This window comes from Eschrichtius robustus, chromosome 17 (genome assembly GCF_028021215.1).
Source record: "Eschrichtius robustus isolate mEscRob2 chromosome 17, mEscRob2.pri, whole genome shotgun sequence".
NCBI lineage: Eukaryota > Metazoa > Chordata > Mammalia > Artiodactyla > Eschrichtiidae > Eschrichtius > Eschrichtius robustus.
In genome coordinates, this window is record NC_090840.1 from 4,893,558 (window position 1) to 4,910,143 (window position 16,586).

At 48.5% G+C, this 16,586-nt stretch overlaps 1 protein-coding gene across 4 annotated transcripts in view; it reads left to right on the top strand.

Annotated features, from left to right (window-relative positions):
* The window catches only part of LYN (LYN proto-oncogene, Src family tyrosine kinase), a 111,035-nt gene that overhangs the window by 80,537 nt on the left and 13,912 nt on the right, over positions 1-16,586 (top strand). The window lies entirely within an intron of this gene.

Sequence of the window (16,586 nt, forward strand, 5' to 3'; positions counted from 1 at the left end):
CTTCCCTCTCCCCACCACCTACTTCCCCATGCTCCTTTCCCCTCCCTATTCTCCCTGAGGGCCCATCGAGACAGGAAGGAGGTGAGGGCACGTGATCGTTCATGTGAGAGCTGATTTCATCACTTCCTGTCTCAGGATGAGTTCTGAAAGGCTCTTCGGAGCCCCAGTATAATCCACACCCCCCAAGCCATGTCTCAGGCCACACCCGCCTTCCTCTCCACTTAATGGAGGTTAAGAAATCCCAACTAAATCAGCTCTATCCAGTGCTTTCCTTCTTGTATTAAATGAAGCCATCTTGGCCTTTTTGCACTGAAGTAGGAAAATGACCCCTTTGCAAAGAAAGTTTGATAACTTCAGAGCAGAGAGACTTTGCCTAATTCCCTTCCAGCCCTTGCCTCATGTGAGAGAAGAAAAATGAACTTGAAAAGAGGAGGGGGTGAAATCTGTGGGAATTCCCTTCAGCAAAGGCAGAAATGGAATCGTAGACTTGTTGAACGGAGAGGAAAAAGAAGTGGAGAATTCACAGTTGCAATATGGAAGTCAGATAAATCATGTTGTAATTCAGGCCAGGGAATCAAAGCATTTCTTGGTCTCTGGAGGCAACATCCCTGAGTTATAAAAAGTACCAAAAACGAAATGGACAATTAGGTGTGAGTAAAACTGTAATAAAAATGGGAGAATCAAAGTTGTTGTTATAATCATGGCAGCAAGTAACATTTCTTTAACTCTTTCTAGATAATAAAACACTTCTGGTTCCATCATTAAATTTGAGCCCAACAAGCTTGAAAGCATTTATGTTGTTATTTAATACATTTTACAGATGAGGATACATTTTAATACATTTTACCTTGGACTTGCCCATGGTTACAGACAAGTGGGTAGAATTACTGGGCTCCATCCTGGTTCCTCTGACTGTAAATAACTGCTTCTTCCCTCTGCACCCCACTGTCATTCCGTGAGCCGAGTTGCCCCTGTGATGATTTTGCACCTGACGCTATGCTGATATGCATTTTCCCCTTTTAAGGATTTTGATTATCAGAATTAATAATATATTTAGCATTTTTTCCCCCCAAAATCTCTATTACCAAGATGTAGATTTTTCTATCACAAAGTGATCATGCTCAAGATACAGTTTGCCCCCTAGTGTTACAGTTTAAGCCACATTTAAGTTGGAAATTGGGAAAGCAAGGCAGGTAGGATACCTCAGTCTACCATCATGTGATTCTCAGCCAGTTTAGTACAAAGGCCTTTGACATCAGAGCTTCTGGGTCTGCCCTCACTACGGTATCTACTCATCAAGAAAACAGCATATAGACTGGGGATCCCTTGTCATACTCTTAAGTTGGAACCCACCAGTCTGTTGGTGGTAAATGGGGTCTGAAGTGTCTGGAGGGGGCTGTTGTGGGGAAGTTTCTGGAGTACTTGCCCATGAGTGGGTCTCCTCATTCTGTCTCTTTGTAAAGAATCTAAAAGATAAGTTAGGATCTCCTTGTCCAGCTCAAGGCTCCCCTCCATACCTCCCCCACCCACAAATAGTATCATAATGAAGCAACTACGTTATTTTCAAAACCTTTATTGGTATTAACCCCTAATTAACAGTGTCATCACGTTTAATCTAGCTAAGCTGGAGGGAGAATCACATCGAAACGCCGGATCAGGTTCAGTGGCACGTGGAAACTCAGGTGACAGACTTGGTTTGCATTTCATCCGGGAGGCTGGGTCCCCTCTCCACCTCATATTTGATCTCCCCTCTTTACGCGGAAATTCTCATACGTGACTCTAGGGAGGCCCCACGTTCTCGGCTCTTCTTTCAACCACAAGACCCTCCTCCAGGGGAAGCGGCCAGCACTGCAGAGACAGTTAATTCCACAAAATCGTCTGAGCCGGGTCCGCCCTGATGAGGGGTCACACGGCCATCAGGACACGGTGGTCCCTCGCTGTGTGTCATTGAGGAACCACTGCTTGGAAGCCATTCCCAATGTAAACTGTCTTACAGACACGGTGGTTCTCTCTTTCTACACAATATGAGAAGTATCAGCGTCATTTTGTGAATGGAGCTATTGATGATGTTAATGGTGGAGAAAGCATTGAGCTGAGAGTTGGAAAACCTGCTCCAGCCTGGGGAGAATCATCCCTTTGGCCCCGGGGTCCTCCTCTGTGAGAAGGGGTCACCAGTCAGCTTTCCTGTTGCCTCGGCTCTGATGTTCTACGACTAAGAAAAATCTCCTCCTACTTAGAATATCTGTGTCAATTATCACCCAAAAGTTAAAATGAATGCTTCTGAGTATATTCAGAGGATGCCGATATAAGATTTTGACATTGCTCTAAACAAAGGAATATGAATGCCTCATACAAATGTAGTACCCAGGTGACAGGCACGTAAATCCTCTATTATCTTTTCTGAATAATGAATTTTATGTCTGAGACTTAAACTTCAGCCATGAAAACTTACAAGATGGACAAATGAAAGTAGAGTTACTGTCAGCATTGAAAAACTGATCGTACGCAGCTTCCTTCTGAAAAAGTTGGAAGAATAGGAAGCTGTCATTTTAAAATAGCATAAAGGGCTTCCCTGGTGGCGCAGTGGTTAAGAATCTGCCTGCCAATGCAGGGGACACGGGTTCGAGCCCTGGTCCTGGGAGATCCCACATGCCGTGGAGCAACTAAGCCCGTGTGCCACAACTACTGAACCTGTGCTCTAGAGCCCACGAGCCACAACTACTGAGCCTGCACACCACAACTACTGAGGCTGCACTCTAGAGCCCTTGAGCCACAACTACTGAGCCCGCGTGCCACAACTACTGAGCCCACGAGCCACAACTACTGAAGCCCGCACACCTAGAGCCTGTGCCCCACAACAAGAGAAGCCACCGCAACGAGAAGCCTGTGCACCACAAGGAAGAGTAGCCCCAGCTCGCTGCAACTAGAGAAAGCCCGTGCGCAGCAACGAAGACACAATGCAGCCAAAAATTAATTAATTAATTAAAAAATAAAATAAAATAGCGTAAAACAGGAACTTTTTTTTTTTTTTTTTCTGTTAGGCGGTTGGGGTGTCTGGCATATTTAAGCAGAAGAACCACGACTGGTTGTTTAACATAGCAGAAAAGGCAGAAGAAGTTATTCTTGCTTTAATTTTGACTGGAAACCTTTCTAGCACCAATAGGAAGCTTTCAGCTCATGTCCAGGGGGAGGTGGTGGGGCTTCTGGTCTACGTGCCAGCTCTGCCTCTTATCTGGGAATGATTTTATCCAGGCGCGGCAATTTCTGGTCAGCATGCCTGTAAGTCACAAAATAATTTCCTCTTCAAATACTCATCTTGGAAGCCTGCAAGGCTAGAATCAAATCAAAGTAGTTTAGGAGCGGGCAGGGCTCATTACCAGCTGCTTATTTTTAAACGTGGACGTGAATGCACTGGAGGGGGGCTGCAGAGTCAATTCAGTTGCTCTTTGTCTTAAGCACGTCGCTCGCACTCCCCGTGCTCCCCTCACCCCCTCGGTACCCCCCCCCCCCCTTTTCACCACAGCGTGTGCTGCGCTCAGCCAGGCGTGCGCCAGGGCTGGGATGAGCAAGGCGCATCCCTGTGTCAGGGAGCTGATGGCTTGCTGCAGGAGGAGGGGAAGTAGCAGGTCGGCAGCGGGCAGCACGCTGGGGACGTGGCCGGGGCTGAGCGGGCCGCGCTGCGGGCTGCCTTCAGGGCCCGAGGAGCAGCGTGGAACCCAAGCGGGGCGGAACGGCAGGACGGTAGGCCTCCTGGGCGGTGAGCCTGGCAGACAGCGTTAGGCCTGCGAGGCTGGGCAGGGCCGGATGTGGGGAGGCGGCTCTGGCTGAGGGAACGTGGTGCGTAAGGGCACAGGAGAGGGGTAACGGGGTGGCAGCAGGGACCCTGAGAGCTAGACACGGACGTTAAGGAAAGCCGGAAGCATTGCCAACCCCTGGGTTCCTCGGGAGGAGCAGTTAAGTGATTTGTAGGTAACCGAAGAGATGTACGTATTGGAGAAAAGGGGAAGATGATTATACTCAGCAGATGGTCTCTCGGGAGTTTTACTTTACCTTTGAGGAATCCGTGAGTGCTGTTTGCATTTACTGTCACGTGCCCTTGTCCCTCCCCACTGGCCTCTGACCTCCCCACCCCCGGCCCCCCGACCCCCCGACCCCCCGACCCCGGGCTCGCTGTAGAAACCACAGGTGCTCTGCTCCGAAGATACTCTTTTGCTGCTGACTTTGGTTTGGTCTGCTGTGTTCTGTAAACCTGAGACCCCAAAGGTGGAAGGAGGGGGCAGGGGCGTGTCTGCGCTCCATCCAAGCTCGTCTTTAAAGGGAACACCCTGACGTGGGCAGGAACCGTCCTGGAGCTTTTCCATCAGTTAGATTTCTCAGCACCCCGGCCTCCTCCCCACCCCCGTGCCCCCAAACCAAAGAGCACTTTGGCCCGGGAGCCCGAAACCTGAAGAGGCTGAGTTCGGAGAGGACCGAACCTCCCACCCGGAGGCTGCCGCGCGTTGCCCAGGAGGCGGGTGTGGGAGCCCAGCCGCGAACGCGGGCGGGTTGCTCCTGATCCTGGGCGTGACGGGGGCCCGTGAACGTCTAAGCAGGGAGGCGATGCGCCGAGCTCCGCACGCCCTGCGCTGCCCCGGGCACAGCCGTGCCGCGGAGGGAGCGGGGCTGGAGCCCCGGGTCCCGGGAGGGGGGTGGGCCGAACGGAGCCCCGCCCACCCCAGGTGTGCAGAAGGGAAGGCGAGGGCGACGCCCGGTGTCTGGATGGGCGGCCGAGCGCCTGGCCCCGTGGACGCCGGGATTTGGGGGGCGCGGGGGTCGGTTTTGCTGTGGGGATTGAAGTGTGGGACACCCAGCTGGACATGTCCCGGGGGGCCAGGGACTTCACTGTGGGGCCTGGGCTTGGAATCGGGGCGCGAGCTGAGAGGCCCCAACTCCTTCCCCGCTGTCACTCTGACCCAAGTCGAACACTCTCAGGATGAATGACCTTGTAGCTGCCTAACTAGCCTTGGGCTTCAGCTCTGCTTCTTCCAGAGCCCGTCTGTCACACAGCAGCCAGAGTGCTGCTCTAAGACCCCCTTTTTTTTTAATAATTTTATTTATTTAGTTTTGGCTGTGTCGGGTCTTCACTGCTGCGTGCAGGCTTTCTCTAGTTGCGGCGAGCGGGGGCTACTCTTCATTGCGGTGCACGGGCTTCGCGCTGCGGTGGCTTCTCTTGTTGTGGGGCACGGGCTCTAGGCACGCGGCTTCAGTAGTTGTGGTTCGTGGGCTCTAGGGCACAGGCTCAGTAGTTGTGGCACGCGGGCTTCAGTAGTTGTGGCTCACGGGCTTTAGAACACAGGCTCGGTAGCTGTGGCACGTGGGCTTCAGTAGTTGTGGCTCGCGGGCTTCAGTAGTTGTGGCTCACGGGCTCTAGAGCACAGGCTCAGGAGCTGTGGCACGTGGGCTTCAGGAGTTGTGGCTCACGGGCTTCAGTAGTTGTGGCTCACAGGCTCTAGAGCACAGTCTCAGGAGTTGTGGCACGCGGGCTTCAGGAGTAGTGGCGCGTGGGCTCTAGAGCTCAGACTCAGTAGTTGTGGCGCACTGGCTTCAGTAGTTGTGGCTCACAGGCTTCAGTAGTTGTAGCTCGTGGGCTCTAGAGCGCAGGCTCAGTAGTTGTGGTGCGTGGGCTCAGTAGTTGTGGCGCACGGGCTTAGTTGTTCCACGGCCTGTGGGATCCTCCCAGACCAGGGCTCGAACCCGTGTCCCCTGCATTGGCAGGCGGATTCTTAACCACTGTGTCACCAGGGAAGCCCCTAAGACATAAGTCTTAACTCTCTCTAATCCAGTCTGATATGTCAAACTTCCGTATTTCCTTGCTGTAATTTGTGTTTATTTAATATAGATGAGGTCATGCATCTTTTCCTATATTCCTTCTTTGTTTGCAGTTTATTTTTCTGGGAACTGTTTCTTTAAGCTTTTTACCCATTTTTTGTTATTAGTTCATCATTATCCATCCTTTCTAATTATTCTTTTCATTACACGTTAGGTTTGTACCGTATGTGCTGTTTTGTACATATTGAACTGAATGTTACAGCTTTTCATTTTATTGAAGCCTCTCCATGAACATGTATGTACCTATTACAATGTAATATTCTATTCCTGTGACTGTATCGTGATTTCCTTACCATTCCCTGGTAGATGAACATTTGGAGAATCTCTACTTTTTCACTAACGTAAGTAACACTACAAAACATTACTGTGGAGAAAACTTTACTTTCTGCATGTATGTCCTTAGGCCCCAGTAGCCAGATAAGAGATCAGAGTAGGAATGTTTCTGAGTCACTTGACAGTCACAGCTTGTTTTCAGCGAGCAGAATTGCATGTTTGTGCCCAGTGACTTGTTCCTCAGCTGGAGGTGTGTGGGGCGTACCCAGTCAGGCCACATTCCTCGTCGGAGGCAGCTCTGATCTGGCCATCACACATCCTCTCTCCTGCAGAAGACTGGACAGAAGTGCCAATGGCTTTTCTCTTGTTTCTCCATCCCTCGCATAAGTTGAGAACGTTCTGCTTCCTTCTTCTCCTTCCAGGGTGATAAGCATGGTTCGTTAGCTGCAGATCAGGGGTGGGTCATCTAAATATTTATTTATTTATTTATTTGGCTGCACCGGGTCTTTGTTGCGGCACGCAGATCTTTAGTTGCAGCATGCGAACTCTTAGTTGCAGCATGCATGCGGGGTCTAGTTCCCTGACCAGGGATCATACCCAGGACCCCCTTCATTGGGAGCACTTAGTCTTAGCCACTGGACCACCAGGGATATCCAGGGGTAGGTCATCTAGATGACAGTAGTAGCAGTGAAATTGATGCAGAAGAGGGGAGAGTAAGCAAAGGAGATTTCTGATCTTAGTGTAGATTCTTGACTGCCCTGTCCTGGGGGTACAGAGTGCGGAGTCCCTTCCCTGACTGGCGGTGGGTGATCCCCGACAGGGCATCCCTTTACAACCTCAGGCAGCCGGTATCAGGGAGCCCCGTCAGCGGACGCAGAGTCTGGGTCCAGCTTCTCCTAAGGGTGGCGGCAGCCACTCAGCAGCGGGGAAGCAGTGTGCCTGAGGCTGCGTTCGGGCGCCTCTGGGCAGCCTCCCACCTCCAGCCCCTCGGCTCTAAGAGAGCAGCCCTTCTGTCAGTTCACCACGATGAACCAGGTCTGGATGTGGGTCTTCTCGCTATGAATAGTAGTGGTATTAATATTAGTCATAGTGATCATTCATCTCCATCATGCACTGAGCAGCCTTGCATTCTCCTTTTCAGTCTCATCTGGACTCTACCAGGTTGATGCTATTCTTATCGCCACTTTGCAGAGTGGAAAACTTGAGATTTTGAGAAGAAACTTGCCCCCGTTTTGTATATAAAATCCAAGATGACCCATTGTAAGTCTCTGATCCACAGTCACAACTGTCCAACTGTCTTCTGAGGCATCATTGGTCTACTTCCTTCTAATCCCTAATTGTGTGTTCACGTCAAGACCGGGTTTATTTGAGGGTAGACTGAGGAGCGGCCCGGGGCGGAAGTGATGCGGGAGGAGCCTTGACCGCTGCCTAGTGTGGTTTGGTCCCCCAGGTGTGCATGGGCGTCCCCATCCAGGGTGCCACCACAAGCTGCCGGAGCGTTTCCTTGGTCGTCAGCACACTGCGCAGGGGTGGGTGATGGGCATTGCCCGCTCTCCCTGTGGCCAACAGCCTTTGCCACCTCTGCTCCTGCTTCCCTACAGCTGGAAGCTCCCAGTTTTATTTTTCAATTGTGATAGAATACACATAACGTACATTTCATCCATTTTTAAGTGCCCAGTTCGGTGGCATGAAGTACATTCATGTTGTTGTGCGGTCATCACCACCAGCATCTCCAGAACCCTTTTCATCTTGCAGAACTGACACTGTGTACCCATTAACTCCCCATCCTCCCTCCCACCAGCCCTCGGCAACCACCATTCTACTGTCTGTCTCTGTGAATCTGATACTCTAAGTACCTCGTATGAGTGGAATCATACAGTATTTGCCCTTTTGCGACTGGCTTATTTCTCTTAGCATGTTGTCCTTAAAGTTCATCGATGTTGTAGCCTGTGTCAGAATTCCATTCCTTTTTATGGCTGAATAATATGCCATTGCTCGCATAGACCAAACATTTTGGTTTTTTTATTCATCCATTGATGGACACTTGAGTTGTTTCCACTTTCTGCTTTTGTGAATAATGCTCCTATGAACAGGGGTGTACAACTATCAGTTAGATATTGTACAAGTGTCTACTTTCAGTTGTTTGGGGTATATACCAAGTGGTGGAATTGATAGGTCACATGGTAATCCGATGTTGAATTTTTTGAGGAACACTCATTCTGGTTTCCACAGTGGCTGCGCCGTTTTACATTCCCACCAGCAGTGCACAAGGGTGCTAATTTCTCCACTTCCTCAACAACACTGTTTATTTTCTGGTTTTTTGTTTTTTTGTTTTGTTTGTTTCTTTGTTTGTTTCTATAATAGCCATCCTGATGGATATGAACTGGTCCAATAAGTTTTTGCAAGAGAAAGTCTATGAGAATTAGTTGACAAATGGTTCTTCCTTTGCTGCTAATGAAGGTAAATCTCTTTCATGGAAACTTGCTGGTTTAAATATGGTTATTCAGTGCAGTTTTCTATGTGGAACTCATGCCTCCCTGAGACTCTATGGGGCCTTGCATGCTTTTGGATTGATTGAATTTTGATCCGTCACAGAAACCTCACCAGCCCTAAGTTTGTACGTGTCAAGCTCTGCCCTCATCTTTCAGCTATGAAGGTATTACAGATTGCAGACTTTAACATGGCCACTTTTTATTTTTTTTTATTTTTTATTTTTTATTTAAAAAAAACTTTTTTTATTTACTTATTTATTTATTTACTTATGGCTGGGTTGGGCCTTCGTTTCTGTGCGTGGGCTTTCTCTAGCTGCGGCGAGTGGGGGCCACTCTTCATCGCGGTGCGCGGGCCTCTCACTATCGCGGCCTCTCTTGTTGCGGAGCACAGGCTCCAGACGCGCAGGCTCGGTAGTTGTGGCTCACGGGCCTAGTTGCTCCGCGGCATGTGGGATCTTCCCAGACCAGGGCTCGAACCCGTGTCCCCTGCATTGGCAGGCAGATTCTCAACCACTGCGCCACCAGGGAAGCCCCTAACATGGCCACTTTTTAAAGGATCTAGTTATTATTTCTCCTTTCTCTCCTTTTTCCTGATGTCAGCTTGCAAACATTCTGCTGTTTGTAGCTCTTTTTAAAGGAAGAAGCTAGTATAGATAAATAGTTAAGAGCACAGGAGGTGGGACCAGCCAGATATGGATTCAAATCCAAGTCTATCTAGGAAAAATTTTTACTTCTCTGAGACTCAGCTTTCTCATCTTTACTATGAATATTGGCTACTTTCATAGGCTTGTTTTAGGGATTATAAATGCCTGGCAGGATGCCTGGGCAGGGTAAGCAGCCAGTACATGGCAGCTGTCACCATCCTCCTCCTCCTCATCATCATCATCACCCTTATCATCACCACCATCACCACCATCATCAGTACCACCATCATCACCACCATCACCACCATCATCAGTATTACCACCATCATCACCACCATCACCACCATCATCAGTATCACCCACCATCATCACCACCATCACCACCATCAAAGCAATAAACTCCACTATTTCTTAGAAGTTTTGCTTGGAAAAGAGGAATGAAGAAGAATATTTTAATAACCCAATAAAGCTAAAACATACTAGGAAATTTGACCTCCAAACATAGCAAGGAATGAGCTCTATGCCATCCCTTCCTCTATCCAAATTATGGATTAAAGAGTGTAGGGATCCAGTATGGAGGATCAATGAATATTAATAGATAGAAAAGTACATCTATAGAAACTACCACGTACTACAAAACAAATGCTATCATATTTGGAGTACCGAGGAGGTGTGTTCTCACTTTAAACCCCCTGGTTTTTTTTACATTTTATTTTTGTGTTGTAATTAAATGGTCTTTTTAGGTCAGTTTGGGATTGACCCCAGGGGTGATAGAGAGGACCCTTCAGAGAGGCTTGAGACCCCATCAGAGAGACTGTAGGTTTAACCCATTTGTTTGGTTCCAACTTATTAATATTAGCATTATTATTATTATGTAAGCTTCCTAAGGCTTTTGAAAGTAATAAATTATTTGAATTCTACTTTCCCCAAGTGTAGGAAGGAAATACATATCTAAAGAGTGAGGCAAGCAATGCCTAATGGAACAGGTATAGCCACAGGAAACCCAAAATTTAGTCTTTCCTGCTTTCTGGCAGGTTTCTTGTGCAATCTCTCTCACTGCTTGTCTAAGTGACAAATGTTTTCCAACCGGCCAATTCTAAGACAGATTGGGTTTTCGGTTCCAGTTTCTCATTCAGGCTGGAATTTCCTGGGGCAGATTTTAGCTTTGCTTGAGAGATCACATCGAGTCCCTCAATTAGTTTCCTTTATTCCTTTATTTCCTCCCTCGTCTGACTCACATGTGGGTTCTTCTCATTAAAATTTTAAAAATCACTCACTAAGCAAGATAGCCTGTCACTTGCCCGTTTCTCAGAACAGCGGTAGGAATTCGGGCGAACACAGAACCCTAAAGCAAGACTCACACGGCGAGGTCATCCGTGCAAACACTCCATTGTGTGTCCAGAGCTTCCTTCATGGTCCTTGGTGACACCTGCGCGGTCCGTGCACTGATCGCATGCGTGGGAACAGGCTTGTGGCTCAGAGCCTCAGCCCCAGACGGAGGGAGCCTGCTGGAGGCTGGGGCAGGCTGGGTGGCATGCCGGGGTCACAGCATTGATTGGGTTTCTGGGAAAAAGAGAAAAAGATGCGTGACCTCTGTGGCCATTGCTAGCAGGGAAGGTCACTTGCAAGGAGGATTATTTGAGTCTGCCTTGGTCTGTAAAACTTGATTTGAGATTTCTTCTCCAGCATTGTATTCCACATAAAGTAAGTCTGTCTTGTATACAACCAACGGGCATTGGTGTTAGGTATTTCCTGCCCCAAGCATCGCCATCCTGCAAGCCCCAGATGGTCCCTGGCAACTCCCTTCTCAGTAAATGTATTTGATGACCAGAGAGGAGGGTCCTGGGTTGCCTTCCTCAGGGCAGTGCGGGCAGGGGTGCGTGTAGATGTCTGCGGAGGCCGCTCCCAGGGTCTCCTTCTCATCTGGGGAACGGGGACACAGACTTTCTACTTAAACGTGGATATTGGAGAGGGAATATAAAGGGGTATGCTCACCTCAGGTGCTTCTGGAAACTTTGTTCTGATCTAACGTTTCTGACCTCATACCCCAGGAAACATTCATCTGCAAAGCATTTTGCGTTCTGTCGCCACCCTGCCCATCATAAGTGTGTGCATATGTAAGTGTGCGTGTCGGGGGGTTGGGTAGAAAATGATACGCAGAGGAAGCAGAAGGATAATGCTTTATGAAATGTTGGGTTCTGAAAACGTCCCAGAAGTTTGTATGTATCTGCGTGGTGTGTATGCATGTGGGTGGGTGTAAAAATCACGTGTGTGGATACTGACGTACTGAAAAATAGACACACACTGGCAACACTGCCATAGAGAGGGAGTGTCCGTGGTGGTCCTCCGAGATGCCCCACCAGCTGGGGGTCTCAGATGCCGGGGACGGATGCCGTGCACCCACCAACCGGTGAGGGTGGGTCTCCTCCCCTTGGAGGAGGCAGTGCCTGTGGGCCCCTGAGGGTGCGTCTGTGGGGGGATTGGCGCGTCGCCTTCACACCAGCAGTGGGAGAGGCAGGATCCCCAGTATTTGGGGTCAGAGTGTCCTCTGTGGTCACACGTGTGTTTCTAGCCCTTCAGGTCCCTGGCTGGGAAGCTGATTGGCGGGCGCCCGAAGGTCACGCCTTTCCTTCTCACAGCACATTTGAAAGGCCTCCCTGGAGGATGGCCATGGGGCTGGGGGGCGGCTTATTTCGCACCTGACAAGATGAGGTTGGCCTCTAACTCAGAAAGCATCATTTTTTTTAAAAAAAAATTATTTATTTACTTTTGGCTGTGTTGGGTCTTCATTGCTGCGCGCAGGCTTTCTCTAGCTGCGGTGAGCGGGGGCTACTCTTCATTGCGGTGCGCGGGCTTCTCATTGCAGTGGCTTCTCTTGTTGTGGAGCACGGGCTCTAGGCACGCGGGCTTCAGTAGTTGTGGCACGTGGGATCAGTAGCTGTGGCTCGGGGGCTCTAGAGCGCAGGCTCAGTAGTTGCGGCACACGGGTTTAGTTGCTCTGCGGCATGTGGGATCTTCCCGGACCAGGGCTCGAACCCGTGTCCCCTGCCTTGGCAGGCGGATTCTCAACCACTGCACCCCCAGGGAAGCCCAGGAAGCATCATTTTTAATATCTCCTCTGTGCCTAGAACTTTCACTGGGTACTAGATGCCTGGGATTTCACCAGAAGCCGCTGTGTTACTGGCTCGGGTTGGGATCCCAGTGGGTCCCTCGCTTGCCTAGTAGTTCCTCTCTGTCCTCCCAGGGCAGCAGTGCATGCGTGTACACGCACACATGCACACACACACGCACACACACATAGAAACATCAAACAGAGAACATGTCACCGTATGTTTCCACTGAAGGTACAAAAAGAGGAACTAGGAAATGTACACCCGCCACGCTATTTGGGCTGAAGAGCTCAAGAAATGACAAGCACATGTAACCCTGAATCAGGTAGCTTTAATCCAGGAGTACAGACACATTACTAAAGTTATCTCCTTGTATGATTTTTCTCATTTTAGGTAATAAGGGTGCTTTTTTACTTTAAATGCCCAGTAGCTTCACACACAGACTCTCTAATACAGAGTTGGAAATTAGCACATGGAGATGAGACATTTTTAATTCTTCTTTAGTGCTGGCAGGTGGTTTAGAAAGTCAAGGTTTTCTCATGTTTGTGCATCGCTGAGCCTGATGCTGGCGTGATGCTGGCGTGGCCCAAGAGGTAGAGAATCCCCTCAGATGATTTAAAGCTGAAAGATTAAATCAGTTTCCTAAGCCCTCTAAGTAGTGGCCCGGCCCCAGAACCATGATGTGGAGGAAGAGGTTCCGGATTCCCTGCCTCTGAGCTGTAAGGCTGGAGTCCTTCTCCCTTAGTTACAAGAAAAACAGAGGCTCAGGACGCACATTCTGAGCTGCTGATGTACTAGGACTAGCCCGCACCCCCGTTATCTGGCCCGCCACCACCCCAGCTTCAGCATGACACCCCCATCTCCCCGCCTGGGCTTTTCCCTTCTGGCTCTGCCCATCTTGCTCCTTCTTTTTCTTCAGCTGAGTTGTTGGGGAATTCCTTTCCCCAGCATTAGGAGGACAACAGTCCATCTACTCGTGATGTTGAGACCGAGATTTCATTCCAATCCGTCTAGAACTTTAAATCCTAAAATAGCTGAAGTTGAAAAGCATTGGATCTAATGCAGTTCTTCTCCAAGTTCGGTGTGCATACAGATCACCCAGAGAGCTTGTTAGAATCCGGGTTCTGATCAAATAAATCAGGGTCAGAATCAAGCTCCCAGAAGGTGGTAAGGGACAAGGGCCATTCTCCACCCAGACTGCAGGTCACAACCACCTAGGGAGGCCTCACTCCTAGAGATGCAGGTTTAGGTGATTTAGGATGAGGCCCGGGTTAAGATAAGATGCCCGGTACACAGCCAGAGTTAAGAAATACTGGTGTAAGGGTTTAAACTTCATTTAACGGCTAAATGCACAGAAGGGAAATTGAAGTCACTTCCAAACCATTGTCCTAACCTGTGGTGTGACCCTAGGAAAGTAATTTCCTTTCAGCCCCGTCAAATTTCCAAAGGGAAAGACATTTATTGCTTTTTTTGCAATATATAGGGCTATTTGAATGAAAGAATATTTTCCTGCTTAATTTTAGCCTGGTTATTTTCATTCTGACAGAGCCTTAACCTCATTCAAGCCAAGAATAGATCATCATCCATCTTATTTCTCTCTTTTGAGTCATAGGGCAAAATGGGCTTTATACCTTCTTTGCTCAGTTTAGCTTCTTCTAGACCAAGAATTCAAAATGGGGCAAGTTGCCCCCAAGGGAGTGAAAATTGGTTCTTGGCAGATGGGAAAATCTTAGGTATTACGATAGTTTGTGGCCCTCCAGAGCTCAGACCTACCTGACAAAATCTTAACTTCTTTGTATTTAATTTTAAATTTTTAATTTAATTAAAAATTTCTCCTTAGGAGATGATAATGGAAAAAGGTTGAGAAACCCTGTTCTAGACAAAGACAACCCAAACCAAGCTTGTATGTCCTTCCTGAGATGGGTATCCTGAGCTCTGCCTGGGGAAGGTTTGTGGTAGCTTTTCTGAGAGGTGAAATTTGGGCTTAACAACAATGAATTCCAGGAGGAAACTTCAAAAGCATTTTTCTCTCTTCTCAGTTAAATAGTATTCTCTTGATGAAAAATTTGAGTTCCAGAAGCATCTAGTTATGAGCTCTCTTGCTGATGGAACATTCTGGAATGTGATCTGGTGGTCAGACACTCCTGGGTGTCAGTCCTGGCTCTCTCCTTCCCTCCTGGCTTTCAGCAGGTTCTTGTACCTCTTTAAGCTTCATTTGCATGTGTACAATGGAAATAAAACTTACCGGGTAGATTTGTTATTCAGATGAAACGTGAATTGGGTGTAATGGATGTAAAATAGTATCTGGTACATAAAAAGTGCTCCATTAGTGGTGGGAGAAGTAGTGGTTATTAATGTCTAACTATCCATCTATATATCTACCTACCTACCTGTCAATCAGCCACCTACCTACCTATCAATCAGCCACCTACCTATTACCATCATCATCTAACTAAAATATCTGTGGGCACAAAGCAATCTCCTGAATCAGACTGTGTCCTCACCAAACCTGAGCGACTCCACGTAACTCCTTCACAGATCAGCCTTTCTGAGCTAATGGGATTAACGGATATACACTACTATATATAAAGTAGATAAACAACAAGGACCGACTGTAGAGCACAGGGAGCTATACTCAGTACCTTGTAATAACCCGTGATGGAAAAGAACCTGAAAAAGAATACATATATACCTATGTATAACTGAATCACTTTGCTCTACACCTGAAACATTGTAAGTCAACTATAATTTAGTTAAAAAGAAAGTAGGAGGCGAGCGCCCGCCTCTCCCCGGGTCCCCGAGGATGGCTGAGCCTGGGTGGGGGCTGCATTTATGCAACAGCTCTTTCTGCAGTGCTGACAATGGTTAGACTAAGTGGCCTGGAGGAGCAAGGACATATTCGTGCAAGCAAAGCTGATCCTAGATTCCATTAGCCAAAGTGGTCTCCGATTTCTTCCTGCTGTTGCGAAATAGAGAAATAAGAGTTGGATTTACTTTAGCCAAAGTAAATACAACAACCAAAAAAAAAAAAAAAAAAAAAAAAAAAAAGATTAAGGTTTTAAAAAGAAAGAAAGAAACCAAGAAAGAAAAATACATATAGACCAGGAAATAATACTTTTCATATAAGAAGAGAATTGTAGTCTTTTTTGACCTCAAAACCAGCCCTATCTGAAAGCTTTTATTTTGCTCTCATATCTATTGTTTATTCCACTTGGCAAGCGCTGTTGTTTCGAAACTTGGTCTTGGTGAACGCTATTATTATTGTTTGGAATATGAGCCCCGTAAAGCACTCTGACGTGGAAAAGAAAGCCAAACTAAGCTGGGCTTGCTGCAAGTCTGTTATTATTTCCGAGACTCATGTTAAAAAATGCATTCGGGTTTGTGTAAATGCAGAACTCGGGTGAGTGTGATAAAAGCCTTACCCACAAGTTCCCAGGATTGATTGATTGATTGATTGATTGATTCTTCGTTGCTGCGCCCAGGCTTTCTCTGGTTGTGACGAGCGGGGGCTACTCTTCGTTGCGGTGCGCGGGCTTCTCACTGCGGCGGCTCCTCTTGCTGCGGAGCACGGGCTCTAGGCGCGTGGGCGTCAGTAGTTGCGGCACGTGGACATGTTGGGATCGCGGCCAGCTTCGGCTCTTCCCGGTTCCTGGCCCAGTTTGTCTAGAATCATTGGAATGTTACATACGGGCTCAAGAACAGGAGTGTGCCCTAAGGGGTTTACATTCCTGCGATGCCCAGGTAAACAGGTGAGGAGCAGGGGGCCCTGGGACACACACACTGGAGGAGAAGGAGGGTCAGGGAAGGCCTCTCAGCGGGAGGGCCGTCTCCCCTGAGACCTGCGGGATGAACTGCCCCGCGACAGGGGCTGCAGGAGCCAGGATCCTGGAGGGAGGCAGTGGTGGGAGGTGGAGTATGATGGACCAGTCACCCAGGGCCTTGGAAGCAGCGCTAAGGGGTTCAGACGTGGTCTGGAGGCTAGTTTTGTGCAGGGAGTGACCTGGGTGGACTTGCCCAAAGGATTAAAGTATTCCTGTCGAGGGATGCTGTGTGAGGCTGGCCCAGCCGTCCAGGCAGGGGCTGGACCCCGAGTCCACTCAGCAGGTGTCGCGTGGCCTGGGTCTTCTCCACTCTACCGGCCCAGCCTGCGCGCCACACACCTTATTCTTGGTCATAGTCAAGGTGTACGTTATCAAACT